The following is a 17119-nucleotide window of genomic DNA, read 5'->3' as shown; positions in this document are numbered from 1 at the left end:
GATAAATACAATTTGGTAATATACAAAGTGAATGTGATGAAAAAGGTTTTATTAGTCTAAATGTTGCAATTTCGTCGGGTGGATATACTTGTATATACTATGTATGTATATATAAATAATGTTTCAGTCGTATTGAAACATTCGAACTCAAGCGATTATCGGAAGCAATTTGCGAGAACTGTTAGATAGACTAGAGATGTCCAGGAACCGGCGCGGCAAGACTTTATACTAAATAAGCAAATGCATTCTGAAAAGCGAGAAAACTCTTTTACAGACCTACTTTTGCCAGGCTTATGTGAAAGATTTAGAGAAGAGTTTTATCAAGAATTCCGTTTATTTTTGACATATTTCTAGACCTACATTACGATGTATAATTCGGTCGGAGTCAGTTTGATGAACCCACCGATATTAGCATATAAAAACAAGTAAGGAAGAGCTAAGTTCGATTATAACCGAACATGTTGCTCTTGCAATTTGCAAAGGTTAAAACCAGGAAAGTGTTAATTATATGGGGTCTAGTGTGAGTTTTCACCCGATTTCATTCATTCTAAGCGCAAATATACATCATTATAAGAAAATACGTTCTCTCAATTTTATTACGAGAACTCACATATTGGCTGATGTTTGCGGTATAAAGACACCCGAAGTTCTAAAATATTTATATAAGATATATTGGAGCTAAGAGGAGTATTGACCCGCTTCGATTAACCCATTTTTGACACACAGACATACATACTACTACTATCAAGAAAGGTTTCTCTCTTAATTGTATGTACATCTCAAACATTGGCAGATATTTTCGGTAAAAAGGCAACAATAAGCACTATGTCCACATATTGAATATCTAGGGGCTGGAACAGTTTTGGTTCGACTTACACAATGTTTAGTCATAGATACCACACCTCAAACGCACTATTCCTGCAAAAAGTGAAGTGCTGGAAGGTGAAAGTTTCAAATGGAATGAAAATTGTGTTATATGGGAAGTAGACGAGGCACATTCACACTGTAACACAGGAATATTAGAGAAGATACGTGGCGAGAGGCTTGGTTGAAATCGGTCGGGCGTGACCCGAGATATGTGATTTCACCTAAAAGTGGGCAGTGCTACAGCTATCGCCCAATTTTTACTCCGGCTCGTATAAAGCTCTTTCATACCAATTTGGGCGCAAAATTTATATTATATATACTTGTATATATTTCTAGAATAATATTTGCGCCAGGCGAATTTGATAATTGTAGCTTTACTGGTGTAGGAGATATGTACATTAAACTTAAGCGGGACCATTTCCACCTTTTCAACTTGTTTTCCCCACAGGTATTCCTTGACACTGCAATCGCCCGTGCCAATTAAATTTATACTGAAGTTACAGCTTGCACGGACGGACAGACAAACAGTCATCTGGATTTCAATTCGTCTCGTCATCCTGATCATTTATATATGTATGTAAGTATATACATATATAACTCTATATCTATCTCTATTAGTTTTGCGTGATACATATAACCATTAGGTAAAAAAAATTATTATACTCTGTAGCAAGATGTTGCAGGAGTATAAATATCAGTATAAAATAGCTGTGTTCACACTATATACATACATACATATTCACGTGGACTTTTAATGAAGAAAGCAAAACAATAAAAAAGAAAATATTAAATATTAAGAGACGGCACCGTGGAGCCTAGGGAGTATTACATAAAGACTTCCTTGGACTGTTTCAAACCCAACCCAATCGCTTTAGGATAACGACGGGAATTTATGCTGAATATTTTATTAACTTTATTTGTTTTCGCTTTATGGTTGTTGTTATGTTGCTGCTAAGCAATCAAGCGAATAACGCAACAGCCACCCCAAAAGTCGATGTGCCAAGCTAGGACTCCACGTAACAACAGGCACAAGTGGTGTCCCAGCCCGCTGACTCTATGGCGCCACATAATTCAGCGCACCATGAGCTGAGCAAGTGTGTGGACTCCACACAGCTACACTAAGTCAAATTTCTGTCCCCATTCGCTTGACATTTTCGATTTGCGGGCGTGGTGTTTGATCGACCGGCCGGCTTTTCCGAGTTCATTGCCACTTTACTCAATTGTCGTGGTGTTCACTAGAAATATAATCAGCCGTCTACTTTCATAGGCGTAGTCACAGGATATGTGTGAAGATGACGTCATTGTGTGCGGAAAAAGGCAGGACGTAGGAATGTTGCATGATGTCATCGCGTTTAAGTTAAACGTAAATAAGGGTGTTGGGTGGTAGGTTGGCATAATAAGGGAAAAACACAATGAATCATGATGGCCTGTATGAAAGATACTTTAAGGGAGGCCCACAGACAAATGATTTTGTACCCATTTCAGCTTGTTGTAAAATTTATTGGAAGTTTCAAGAAAAAATAGTAGTAATTAACAAAAAATACGATTTATAGCATGAGTCAGAAAGACAGTAAATGAAAGTTTGGTTGCTTTAATGAATCTGGAAATAGATGATTCTTCAGGAATATTCTCCAGAATCTTATTCTACAACCAAAGTTCCAGCACTTATATATAAACGATTGCAAATCGACTTGTAATTCTCGATAAACTATCCTAAACCTCCAAGGTAAAACATAGAGCGAAGATTTTTCAAATACGACTTCGATATTATCAAATTTTAATTGTCACAAGTCGTTATATTTGACTGATATACTTGTATAGTAAAATGAGCAAATCCCGCGAAGCAATTGACGAAAGATTTCTGCCAATAAATCTTTTATTTCGTGTTTGTAGGCCAAAAATTTAAATGTGAATCGTTAAAATTATTAATCGATAATTCCCGCAATGAGTACACAAATTGCACATAAATAATATACTTGTAGGGCCAGACTTTTACTTTCACAAAATTATTGCTCGAAATTTACATGAGGTTATGGTCAACAAATAAATTCTTTTGTCTTCAACAAGTTTTCAACGCACCTTAGAGTTGCACACTTATTCGTACACAAATTTCTTGTGGTTTTGTACTCGTATTTTCACGAAAGTGTTGCGATTTTCACAATTTTTGATTTTGGTATGATTGCACATTTCCCTTTTTGCGTTTTATAGCAAGTCTTATGGCACATTTTATTATTCATGATTACGTGACTGGGAAACTTAAAGAGGCTTTGTAGCAATTCGCAAAAGAAAAGCGAGAAATCAAAGTAGGCTCGCTACATTTTACAACAATGGAAGCAGTGTTGGTAGAGTCGCATAGCGCGTGCCGCCTGGCGTTTGCATGATGAATTGCTGGTCGGTTGAAGGTATGGGACAGATGGATGGACTGCCTGCTTGGCGGACTCAATGGATTTGCTGACGGACTGGCAATACGCACTTAAAAGTAGCAATGATCTGCCGACTGTTGCTTTTTGTCATCATAATTCATCCGCTGTGCGCATTCTAAAGTATCTTAATGCCATCAATTGCACTTCAAAAGTCCATCCATTTGGTTGGACTGGACTGGCTCTGTAGTGCGGTAGCTCCGGAGTTTTGTGTGACGTGCTGTATGTAAATTGAATACAAAATGACAAAGGAAACTTCAATTTATATTTTTTTTTGCATACAAAATTAAATAGCACGTTTTCATAAAGTATCAGACCTTGAAAAGAGTTGTGAGGTTAGCTGGTGATAATTTCATATAGATAGCTTCATATATAGTTTTGTAGACTACTGGTGAAATGATCGTCTTTAACTGATTATCAACATATATCGTGAAGGAAAGGATAAGACTTCTCCAGATTAAATTTTTGGCTTACATGAAAGTTGTTCGGTTGTATATTACATCCACATTCCCTAGGTTTGGTTTTTCAAAATACTCATCTAAAAACATTAATAATTAGTATGGGATTTATAGTAAGCCATGATGACATATGTATTAAGGCTTAAAACTGTTCACACCCACAATTTTCTTAGCAAGTTTCTAAACAACGGTAGTACCATTAGTTAAAATATTCACTGAAGATACATACATATGTATATGGCTTTAAAAAAGTTATGAAGTACTAAAAGCTCGACTAAAAACCCATCACGAACCTCAGAAGATAGATCAGTGCAGGTAAATGATCATGAAACACACCTATCAAATAGACCTATATATTTTCAGGGAGAAATACTTATGTGTGCACAACATAGATTATATACATATGTATATATGTATGTACCTATGCAAATATATACCTAATTTCCTCTTTCCACTCATCATTTATCATCTCACTCGACACTAATCGAAATGATTAGTGAAATTTGGCATGGATGAGCAACAGCAGCAAAGAAATTCACACGCGGTACTTTCAATTATTCGCCCAAAATGCACAATTTGCGTACACGAGTCAAAAGCGTAAGTGGAAGAGACTACAAAACGAAATGAGTGAATAAAATTAGATAGACAGCAAACAAATGGAAAACGTGTGATTCTGCGAGAAGAGAGAATAAGTGACTAAATCTAGCGGCCACTCCCAATTCTTTCCAATTTCAATTTATACACAATAAATATAGAAATAAAAATAAAGAAGAAAAACAATTTGAATGAATAATGGAAAACTTAACAAAAGGAACAAGGTAAACATGTGATTGTTCCGTACATTAAAAGAAATACAACCGAAATTTAATCACAAATAGAACATACAAGAAAAAGAAACAAAATATGTGTAACAACAAAAACTTAGAAGAACAGCGGATTCATAGATACATAAGTATATGCACACATTATATTCATATTAGTATTTATTAAATGAATAATGCCGACATTGAGAGTAGAGAATAAAAAAAACATAGATTAAGCGAATTGACAGTAGACAATTTTTTTCGCTAGTGTGGTTTAAAATTCAATGGACAACAAAATAGTATAAAATAATTTGCTGTCGAAAAAAACATGTTTACTAGAGCAAATGGAAATTAGCGACTAAATATCGACACTTTTAAACTCAAACCGACAGACAGAGCACAGACAGGTAGGAAGAAACATGATAGGAAAAAATGACAGAACGACTAAAAATATGAAGTCAAGTCTACTGATGCTGTTCTCAATTCGTTAATATGTTTTGGTTACATTAAGACGGAGCACCTTGTCACAAAAAAAAATTTCTTAGACGAGTCATGTTAAGACGAGGGGACATGGACAATGTCGTAATCTGTCAGTTAGAAATGTGATTGGATTAAATCAATAGTTCCAAAATGGTCATTGAACACGAAAAAATTCGTCAACGAAGAAATATGCATTTTAAATGTGAATATTGTTAAAAAAGTTTAACTCTACCCAATGTGTAAAATAGTTTACTTATTTTACAGTTAATGCTGTTTTACAAACGCCAAATATTTATACAAAATTTCATATTTTTTTTAAATATACAAGGTGTGTTCCAAAGTAAACAGGACTTTAAAATATAAAACAGAACAAACGGTTTTACGGCAAAATCAATTTATTTTATTCAAAATAGTCTCCTTCTGTTTCAATTCAGCTTTTTACACGGTCCAAAAGCATGTCGAACGAGTGTTTTAGCTCGGTGCCGGTGCAAGCCTTTTGATTGGCCTCTACGTCTGCATAACGCTTTTCTATCATGGGCAAATGCATTTTTCCAAAAAAGGAGAAGTCGCACGGTGCCATATCAGTTGAATACGGGCAGTAGTTACTGGTTAAAATGTGATTTTTGGTCAAATAATCGTCCTTCGAATGTTGGATTCTGAGCAATTTTTGATCGTCAGTCAATTTGTGCGGAACAAACCGTGCACACACACCTTTCGTAAGCCCAAATTTTCGGTCAAAATGCGATAATTCGATGTTTTGGAGATGTTCAATTCCATTTCCATGAATTTCAATGATGATTTCGGCTGATTTTTGATGAATTCACGCACAGTTTCGATGGAATTTCCGGTGATCACGGATTTTGATTGGCCCACATGTTCATCATCATTTATGTCCTCACGACCACTTTGAAAACGTTCAAACCACTCGTGCACTCTGCTACGGGATAGGTAATCATCGCCATAAACTTGTATCATTAATTGAAACGTTTCGGCAAAAGTTTCACCAATTTTAAAACAAAATTTAATGTTGGCTCTTTGTTCGAAGCTCATTTTCGCACCGATAACGCAAACATACTGACACTTAAAACGAAATAACTTCACTTCCAATGAATGAAATGTCATGAAATGGCGCTGGATTCAAAAAGTCCTGTTTACTTTGGAACACACCTCGTATATACATATGTGTTTTAATAGCGTACAAATGTGCATTTTTTTAATCAAAATGTAAGTTTAGTGTATAATATGTTTGTGCACATGTAGATATTTATGATTACTTAAAAACATATGTATGTACATATGTACACAGTTTTCATTGTTAAAAGTTGTTTGATGACTATTCGAATTATACATACGAAGACGACGTGGCCGTAATATGTAATGATGTCATGCCTATTAACTTGTACATATGTATGTATTAAGTTATTGTTATAAGTAAGTATATATGTATGCATATAAACAAAGAGGCATAATTACACCATGTGAATATTTACAAAACGTATAGGAAGTTAGTTAAGCAATAGAAATTGTTGTCAAATGCAAATTAGTGTTCGTTAAACACTTGTTGTTGTCGTTGACCACTTTTTATTTATCTATGTATGTGCTACATATTAGTTATGTATTTGTATATGAGTTACTATGTTATTCTATTTGATTATTAAATAATAAGTTTATTGTGGAAATCATTGACTGAATAGTTCTAGCAGAAAAATTATATAAAATAAGATAAATAAGCTTAAATTTCGAGAAAAGGCAACACAAATAAACTCAGCTAATTATAAAGAAAGAAAATTGCATAATCGATAACAGTCGGTTTTTGATACTGGTAACCTACTTGACATATCCGTCAATACCTTTGTTTATATTAAATTATATTTAACAATTTTATTTGTGCTTTAAGCGGTGAAACGCTAGCAAACGTAAAATGTTTAATATTGAAATTATTTATACAAGAAGTAAAGAATTCCCCATGAGAACACTTTAAATTCTTTAACCTTGTCTCCGGCTCCTCACTTCAATTTCCCGATCCACTGTGGCACAATGTTGTCATCACTTCCATCATCGACTTAATTGAATTAAGCTCTAGCGACCCTAGCACTTTCATACAACTAGGCATGCGCTTTCTTTCATGCCAACCACCCACCCTCCTGGGATCGAAGGAATTATGAACGAAATTGCCTCAAATGAAAAAAGTGAACATACTTTAAACAGAATTTATAATATACATACATGACATAAATGGCTGCGTTGTTCTTCTCAGGCACACACTTATGTCAGAGTGATATCACATTTCTATGCGTGAATGAAATTTTATATACCGATATATGTACATACATATGTATGTACATACTATACATATGTACTTTCATACGTATTTATGAACATATGTGGACTACAATATTTTGTAAGCGATTTGGCAATGATACTTTTGCTCTTTTTGGCTTTCGACCGAGACCTCAAACTTGGCATACGACGATGTTGACATTTCTTTAATTTAATTTCGAAAAATGCAACTGATACACAAGACAGTTTAAGTGACATTCTAAAAGCATTTAAAAATGAAAGAATTAATACAATTGCTAATATGTCCACAAATTGTAATTAATATCTCAAGTTCAATTCCTCAAGAGATCCGCTAAGCTCACCATATAAAATTGAGATTTTAAAAGTTTTTTGTCATCATTACCTATTTTTACTCACAACTACTGTTAATGGCAGTGAGATCCAAAATTAGTATTTTTTTCATTTTTCATACCTTCCTTCCTACAACTTGATTCATAGCGATCATCATCATTTACTTTGTGTAAAACTCCAGAAAGCAAAAACGAAACAAATCAAAAAATATATAAAACAATACAAAAAGTCGGCAACCAAAAATAACTCAACTCCAAAGCAAGCACACTCCTCCGACCGTCGGGGCAATGTTGGAAATTTTCAAGTGTGACGAAGGTAAATGAACTCTTTACGAACTCGCACGATTGCTCCCAATTTAAGGCGGTGTTTATGACGGCAACTATGGCAGTGGTGAGGTGAAGGTGGTGGTTTTTTGTATTATTAATGTTTTTTGTAGTTGTTTTCAGTATAATTTATTTCTTTTTACTTGGAGTATGGGGAGGGTATATTTCATTTATTTTTATTAACTTTTTATGCACTTTCTTTTGTTTTGCTGACCGTGACTTCTTCCTCATAACCAAAGAAATATTTTCTTTACTTTACGCTTAAACATTTCGACAAAAGTGTGTGTTATTAGAAAAGTTTACTGGCAGTACATGGACTTTATTTCTAATAAATTGTTGAATTAAAAACCTTGAGGTCATGTACGCAACTTAGTTAAGTAATCTAAGCACGCTTAACTGAGTTAGAATTAGATTATGCTCCGTTCAATGCACTTGCATTTTTATATTTTTTATTAAATTTATATTTGACTCAACCACAATTTTCGCCAATTCTCTGACTTTATTTCGCATATTTGAATTTAGTGAATTAAGCTATGCTTAAATGCGTTAATAATATCAAATTATAATTCCATCAAAAATAATGAGACGTCCAATTAAATAATTATCCACACACACCCTTAACGATTGTTAAACTATGTACTTATATAATAGATACATACTAAGTCAAATTATATTAAATTATATTTTATTAAATATTCCATTGACTACTTTATAAAGTAAATAAAATAGCAAGCCTGTTAAATTTCCCTGCTGTCCAAAAATTGATAAAACCACGTTTCAAGAAAAATAATTAAAAGAATTCAACGAGCAAACAAAATTACAACTCGCCTACGAACAAAGTCGAAGTTTGTTCAGTGTTCACTTCAATTCAAACAAATACATACATACATACATTGACATTAGCAATTGCGGGTGTGGTTTATGCAACACAGAAAAAGGAGAACAAACAAACAGTTAAATATTTTTTTTCTGCAAATTGACGAGTCTCAAGACCTTCAGCCGCGCTTTTAGACACAATTAGGTTTAAGTGACCGGAAAGTGAATATAAACATCGTACGTTCTGCATGCTTACATATAAACAAAGTGTTTGCATCCAAGCATAATCTACTCGGTTTGCTCATGGCTAGTAATTTACATGCATACATACATATGTATATTTGATGATGACTGTTCTTAATGGACGGAAGAACTTTGCGAAATTTACAACAACGGAACTAAATCGTTATCCAAATAAATATGTGTGCGGGTGGGCTGGACACATCAATCATTGCTATTATGACATATCATAAACATATACTACAAACCATTGGTATATGGGAAAGATGAACAAAAATAAAAGTGTTTATAGCTATTTAATTGAGCAGAGAAACTTCAACACTCATACGATTTTACGCATTTTAATAAATAAATTTCTCATTAATGAGACTTCGTCAATAGAATTACATACATATGTATATAAAAACTTACCTATTAACAATCGGTCATGAATTACATATAGTATTACGTTAATACTATTTTTTTAAATCACCAAAAAGCCAAATTATTTAATCTGAAATCAAAAAATTTAGAAAAAATTAACGAAAATGCACATGAACATATAATGGTGTAATATGTGATTTATGAAGCTTAAAATAATGCTTTCGACTTGTTTTTTTAGATATTTAAACTAAGAGACTTTGACTAAGACTTTGTAATAGAAAAATTACTGGCTTTCAAGCAATACTTTTTTAATTTCCCTTCCCACGACAATTGGGTCTACGTAAATGGGTAGGACTCGGATTTCTTATCCGGCCAAGGATAATCAAACTCAGCAGAGTTCTGTCGCTACAATAATAACAACAACAACTTTTTCTTTTTGGATATTCCTTATGCCACAACAATAACTTTAATCTGTTACATAAAAAAAAACAAACGTTCAAACCAAACTACGCAATTAAAAAACACTTAGAAATATTGAAAGTTAAAATAAAAATAAAAACACTCACAAATATGTTATAATTATTAATTTCTTGTCCTTCGTAAACTTCACAGCTACTGTAAACCAAAACACTGCTTTCAATTTAAAATAACCTGGGACTTAAAAAACATTCGCTAATGTATTCACAATAATTTTATTTGTCTCATTGTATTAAAGTTAATTAAATAACGCAATTAAGAAAACTAATAGTATTCGACGAGAACAAGTACCAATGAAAAAGGAAAAATACAACAACGTACTTGGCCGCACCGAAGTTATAATACTTTTACAAATAAAAACAAGTAAGGAAGGGCTAAGTTCGGGTGTTACCGAACATTTTATACTCTCGCATGATAAAGTGATAATCATTATCCGTCATTTACATATTTTTCAAATACCATATTTGTGAAAAGTTTTATTCCGCTATCATCATTGGTTCCTAATATATACAGAGAAGGCATCAGATGAAATTCAAAATAGCGTTATATTGGAAGAAGGCGTGGTTGTGAACCGATTTCACCCATATTTCGTACATGTCATCAGGGTGTTAAGAAAATATTATATACCGAATTTCGTTGAAATCGGTCTAGTAGTTCCTGAGATATGGTTTTTGGTCCATAAGTGGGCGAGGCCACGCCCACTTTCAATTTTTAAAAAAAGGCCTGGATGCAGCTTCCTTCTGCCATTTCTTCCGTAAAATTTAGTGTTTCTGACGTTTTTTGTTAGTCGGTTAACGCACTTTTAGTGATTTTCAACATAACCTTTGTATGGGAGGTGGGCGTGGTTATTATCCGATTTCTTCCATTTTTGAACTGTATATGAAAATGCCTAAAGGAAACGACTCTATAGAGTTTGGTTGACATAGCTTTAGTAATTTCCGAGATATGTACATAAAACTTAGTAGGGAGCGGGGCCACGCCCACTTTTCCAAAAAAATTACGTCCAAATATGCCCCTCCCTAATGCGATCCTTTGTGCCAAATTTCACTTTAATATCTTTATTTATGGCTTAGTTATGACACTTTATAGGTTTTCGGTTTCCGCCATTTTGTGGGCGTGGCAGTGGGCCGATTTTGCCCATCTTCGAACTTAACCTTCTTATGGAGCCGATACTTACCAGTTTCATCATGATATCTCAATTTTTACTCAAGTTACAGCTTGCAAATAACGCAATTAAGAAAACTAATAATATTCGACGAGAACAAGTACCAATGAAAAAGGAAAAAATACAACAACGGACTTGACCCCACCGAAGTTATAATACTTTTACAAATAAAAAAAATTTCCATTCGAGAACTTGCTTTAGGTTCTATACAAGAACAGGGAATAGCTCACGTAAATTAAAAAAAAAAATTAGTGAATATGTGTGTTTTATATGCAAATAAATACTTAAAATTTATATGAAAATTTACAAATAACTTAAGTGTCAACCTCTTAACAACTACGAAGCGTCCCAAGCAGAACTTTCCCTAAAATATACGATGTATGTAGGAAATATAGACTCTGCGGATAACGCAGTTAGTAGTTAGCCCGGCCAGACTGGGTAAGACCGAACCTGGTGTCCCCATTTCATTTCAATTAACATAGTAAATGTGCTGCATTTTACCACACGCATTTGTACAGCGCGCAAATATTAATACATAATTGTACATATGGACTTGCTTGGTTTGTGTGCGTTTGAGCATGGATTGCTTTTTCTATTGCTTGTAATAGTGGAGCCTATTAATTTTGCAAGAGTAAAGTGCGAAAGAAACGAAATGTGCACACAAGAGGAAATTAATAAAAAGTAGACTAAGTAAAGCACACTGAATAGAAATCATTATGAAAAGACTTGGAAGCAATATTAATTCGTAAATATTGAGCAATGTTGGTCAGTAAATAAACGCCCAGATGAGCAAACTTAATACTCAAACAATAACTGAAAACAAGAACAACGGGAAAATAGCTAGTTTAAACAAAATATAACGATAATTATACTTCCTTCCACATAACAAAAACCTGCTTTGCAAAATCTTACGAGGTGCATACGAGTGTGCGGTTTGTTAAATAATCGCGGTGTATGTACATATTTATGTACATACACACATATCTGTTTTTGCAAAACATGACATCATCATTTCGCTTGTGTCTAATGCCATAGAAACACAGCGCTCAGTACAACAACCCAACAGCCACCCCCAATCTCAAAGGAGAAAACAAAATTACGAGCAGTAACATTAACATGCGCCTCCTTCTCATTCGCTGAATTCATTTACTCACCAAAGTTAATAACATTGCAAATAATTAAAAGATGAGTGATGCATTTTTGAATTTTAGTGACGTAAAGTGGATAAATTTTACAAAATAGTAAATAATTAGAAATATAAAAATTATTTAAGTTATTAAATATTAGACCGTTAGGTTAGGGTTTTATGTTTTATTACAAAAAATACAGTTTTCAAAAAACAAGCAAGCAATGAAATCATTTTCTTTATGATTTTTTTTTTCAAAATCAGCCCACAATTAAAAAACTATGCTAATAATTTCATTGAGCATAATTTGAACAAATTCACGTTTAATTACTACCTCAACGATTACCGCCTCTTCATGCCATGAAAAACGCCGCATTAACTATAGCACAAAAAAATTATGAATTTGATTTTAATGATATGAACACGCATATACAAAAGCATTATGCACCATGCAACGGAACCGAATCAAGCAACAAATGCTTTACAGCGCCGTCATTATATCGTAGAAAAGTGTGTGAGTATATATGTACTACATGCTCCGTTAAGCGTCTATTGTTTCACAACCCATTCAGAGCACCGATGAATGTTTGTATCTATGTACATGCAGCCGCAGACTTGGCAACAATTGCTGCACTAATCTTATTCCTGCAATTTCGTGCGATTCGCAATGAAAACAAAAACGATTGAGGAAATTATAGCCTCAGTATTAGTATTGTTGTACAATAAAAATCGTGGATGATTTCATTTTCTTCGCAACATTTTTTTAAACACGTTTCTCTTTTATTACTTTGTAGACAACCAGCCTCAGCCTATTAATAGCTTTTATCTTTATTTTTTTCGTTTGTTTATAAATGGAAATGTATGTAGATTGCATAAAAATCAACAGTAGTTGTTGTATTTGTAATACATAGTAATAGCGTTCGACGTCAAAAGGCGACCAACATCTGAAGGTAGACAACCACAAAACTCAGTAGTAATTTTATGAGCGCTCGCTCTGTTTAATATGCAAGCATGTTGGCAAGCGGTGTCTATTATGTATTACTGTATTTTAATCTTATGTTGTAATAGTTGTGTGATTCAATATGGATTTGCATAAATTATGCATTTCTTCGAGTTTCTAATGAAAGTAATATTATAAAGATATAATATTGGAAAGTTTAAAAATTGCTTACAAAGTTATGTGACATTTGCAACTTATCACAATCAATTACAATCAGCGTTGCGAACTACTAGATTTAAAGATAAATTTCCAATTTTTAAATCCAATTTTGGGATTAAAAGTTGTTTTTTTAAACGCGTTAAAAAAAATTTTTTAACTCTTAATTGTTGGCTTGGATTAAAAAAATTAAATTAAAACAATTCGGTATTTGGGATTAAATAAAACCGATTTCTGGGATAAAGTTTACTATGTGTAATTAATATTTTTGGAATAATTTGGAATTCAAACTTTAATTTATTTTTTTTTTTTAAATTTGCAACCCTGATTGCACTACAAGGAAAAGTAAAAACTTAATAGTAAATATAGCTACATATATAAAATGGGTAGAGTTAACAGTGGTTTCAAGTTGCATTTTGGTAAAGAAATAATAAGTGGAAGGTACTTTTTATGCGAGATCAACGTAAATGTTTAGAATTAAAACAAATATTAATGAACAAAAAAATTTGGACATTTTTAATAAAATTTACAGCGTTCTATTTAAATAAATATATTTTAAATAGGTTAGACTTATTCAAATATTTAATTTAAATTCAACAAATTTACTAAAATTAAAATGAAAATGAGCTCAAGCAGCGTGCTGGTACTAAACCATAAATATTTCACTAAACAGAGAAGTTAAGTAACAGCGCCAGGTCATTAATAATAAAACAGCTGCGTAACATACATTTATGTAAACTTTAAAATAAAGCCAATGTAACCAAATAAACAAAAAAAAAGAAGGTGTTAACCAATAAACAAATTTACAGTTTCAAAACTCTAAGCTACTTTGACCTCTTATGAATACTCTCTTTCAGCTTTACCTATGGCTGATTTAATTCAAAGATTATTTAAATGTTTAAAAACTGAAATAAAAATAAAAACTCAATCAAACCAGCAATTAATACCGTAAATGTCAAACAAAAATAATTAAAAGAAAAATAGAAAATCGTTAAAATCTCAACAAAGCATTGCTAACAGCAGCAAAAAATATTAAGGTTGGGTTTAAATAATAAGCTTTAAGAGGGAGAAACATGAAGCAACAGTAACAAGTAATTGAAAAAATATTAGTCTTGAGATAACTGTGTTGCCAAATATAGGGAGAGAGACAGGTGTAAAAAAAATGGCGCATCCTGGTGACATTGATCCTGACTTTCCTGGTTGTCTGAAAAAAAATCAAAAGAAATTCTTAATCAGTAAGGATGCTGTTATAGTCCCTACCTCAGGGAACACGAAAAAAAATTTTTTTTTGAAAAATGGCGACTGCCTGAAAATAACAATCATTTTTTACGCTTTTTTTTTTGAAATTCCTGATTTTTTTTAATATTAAAAATTTTGACACGATGCTTATAGGAACGATAAAGGATTATATAAAGAAGGTTCACACAAAATTTCAAGTAAATCGTTTGTATAGAACTTGAGATAATGCCGGTACCGTGTGGAAGAAAAGTAGTTTCGAGAAAAACGCGTCTAAAAAATTCGATACGGCCGAACCGGGCTAGGTACTGCGTCACTAAAGTAGCTGTAGCTCTTAAAATAATTTTAATTTTTAAAAATCCTTTGGAGGATATGTTCTTTAGGGTCTAAACTTCAAATATATGAAAAAAATCGAATTTTTCAAAATTCTAGAATAGAATACCCCCTTAACCTTCTTTCAACAGTCGCATAACATTTTAAATTGGGTATAAAACCCGAGCAAGTTAGCTGCCGCTTCTTTTACACCTTAAAACTCAATGCTACAAGAAAAGCCACTTGTAGGTTGTCGAAAGAAAATAGCTAAAAATAAACATCGCAATGATTATAATGAAAATATTGCAATATGCAATAAGTATTAGAGGAATATATATGTACATACATATACCATATACAGGTATGTATGTATGTACATAACACTTCTATGTACATATGTATACATATACCGACTCGTTGCAAAGTCATTTTGTTTGTTAGACGTGTCATTCAACGCTTTAAACAAAAAATGTTGTCCGTATGTCTAGGCATTACTAGCAAGCAACATTCTTTATCATCATCAACTTCGAAAGCGGCAGTATGGTAGAATTATCAAGAGGACTGCAGACAACATTCGAGACGAGTATGCTTAAGCTTTCGGCGCACATAATGTAAATGGATGAGCAGCCTAACCGTGTTAGATGTATGTATGTATATATAGACATATACAGATATATAATATAAGCTTGAAAGTGGGTAGATTGGTTGGATGGTTTGTAGGTAGAGAGGTAAGTAGTTAGATAGATGAGTCTCGACTACGCTCTGTACAACAAATACAACCCGTTCATACTCATGCAATCGTACAGATTATGTACATATATGTATATGAATATATACGTTCCAGTGCCCGTATGGGAATGGTAAGCAACTTTTAATGACGCTGATGCAGCAATTCGCCTAGCTTTTCATCCACAGCTGCAACCAACCATACAATCACTGAGTAGCACGACGGCAGGTCAGTACCTTGATTTTCCTTTTTTATTTCATTGAAATATTGCCACTAACCGTTAAATGGTTGAGCGATTAAAGATTCGAACCGTATGAGAAAATATGTAGCGATTAATAACCACTGCTCTGAAGGCATAAAAACTGACAATTTCACAGATTAAAAAATTAAGTTAAGTATTGGCGCGCAACTGGCCGCAGACAGTTGTATGACTTGCATAGGCTAAGTATAAAGAAAGTGCAGTTTCACTATATGGTGTTGCAACAATATATAGGTCAGATTAAAAGGTGACAAGCATGCAAGCCTTAAACCTGACAGTTGTGCGGATTGCTACTTTGCTATTTCCCGTAATAGTGATAAAAACAGATTTCATTTAAAAAAACGGAAAACAGGGTGAACTGTTTTAAAAATTGTCACGGTGTTAACAGCTAAACAGCTTAAAGTTTTTTCCATTTTCATTTTTTTTAACTACAAAACTTAAATATGTTAACAAAATTAACAAAGTTCATTCCCATTTATTTAAGATTATTTGATCAGAATTGCATTTTTAAAAAATACCCCAAAAACAATGCCAATTACAGATACATTGAGAAGTTAAAAAATTATGGAAAGTTAAATCTAAACAAAACACTGATAATCGTCATTACTGCTGCTGCTTGACTTGCACTGCTGTAATAAGTAAACCAATGACAGAGGAGCTAAAGAAAAAATGTTGGCGAACAGTCCGTATTTCAAAATAATTACACGAACGTAACGTAAGAAAAAAATAGTATATCTTAAAAAAATCGTAATACCAGAAACATTGAAGAGACAAATTAAATAAAACAAATAATTGTAAGAAAGGAGAAGAAAATATACACAAGCAAAAAAGCAGACTAATAAAAATTTTGTAAATTTTCGTTGCAAATTTTTTATTTCAGAAATAAGTTTTCAAGTTTTTAAACCGATTTTAGGATTATAAAATGAAAATATAATTTTTTTGTGTTTGTGATTCAAAATTGAATACTACAAATTGAGAATTGAAAGTTTAAATTCAATTAAAATTTAAAAAATACTCCTTATCTTAAATATTTGAGCGGTTTATAAAAACGATATTTTTAAAATTAAAAGCTGGAATAAAAAGTAAATAAAGTAAAGTAATAAGTAATAAATATATCTGATATATTTTATACACAGTTTTTCACAAAATAATAGAACTCGAATTACGTAAACGCGAAAATGTAAGTTTTAAAACAATTATTTTGTTTAATTTTTATTTATAAACTTGGAATTAATTGTTTTTTCAATCCATTAAAATTCA

General features: G+C 32.6%; 1 protein-coding gene across 9 annotated transcripts in view; it reads right to left on the bottom strand.

Moving 5' to 3' along the window:
* Positions 1-17119, bottom strand: part of LOC120772466 (protein hu-li tai shao) — a 76479-nt gene that overhangs the window by 51198 nt on the left and 8162 nt on the right. For all 9 annotated transcript variants that reach the window (XM_040101104.1, XM_040101095.1, XM_040101096.1 and 6 more), the window contains exon 3: positions 9450-9531. The gene's annotated coding sequence lies outside the window, so the exon portion shown is untranslated. The remainder of the gene's footprint in view (positions 1-9449; positions 9532-17119) is intronic.

The sequence above is a fragment of the Bactrocera tryoni genome, chromosome 3 (genome assembly GCF_016617805.1).
Source record: "Bactrocera tryoni isolate S06 chromosome 3, CSIRO_BtryS06_freeze2, whole genome shotgun sequence".
Lineage (NCBI taxonomy): Eukaryota > Metazoa > Arthropoda > Insecta > Diptera > Tephritidae > Bactrocera > Bactrocera tryoni.
The sequence above is the reverse complement of the archived record's forward strand: the minus strand, read 5'-3'. Positions and strand labels throughout refer to the sequence as shown.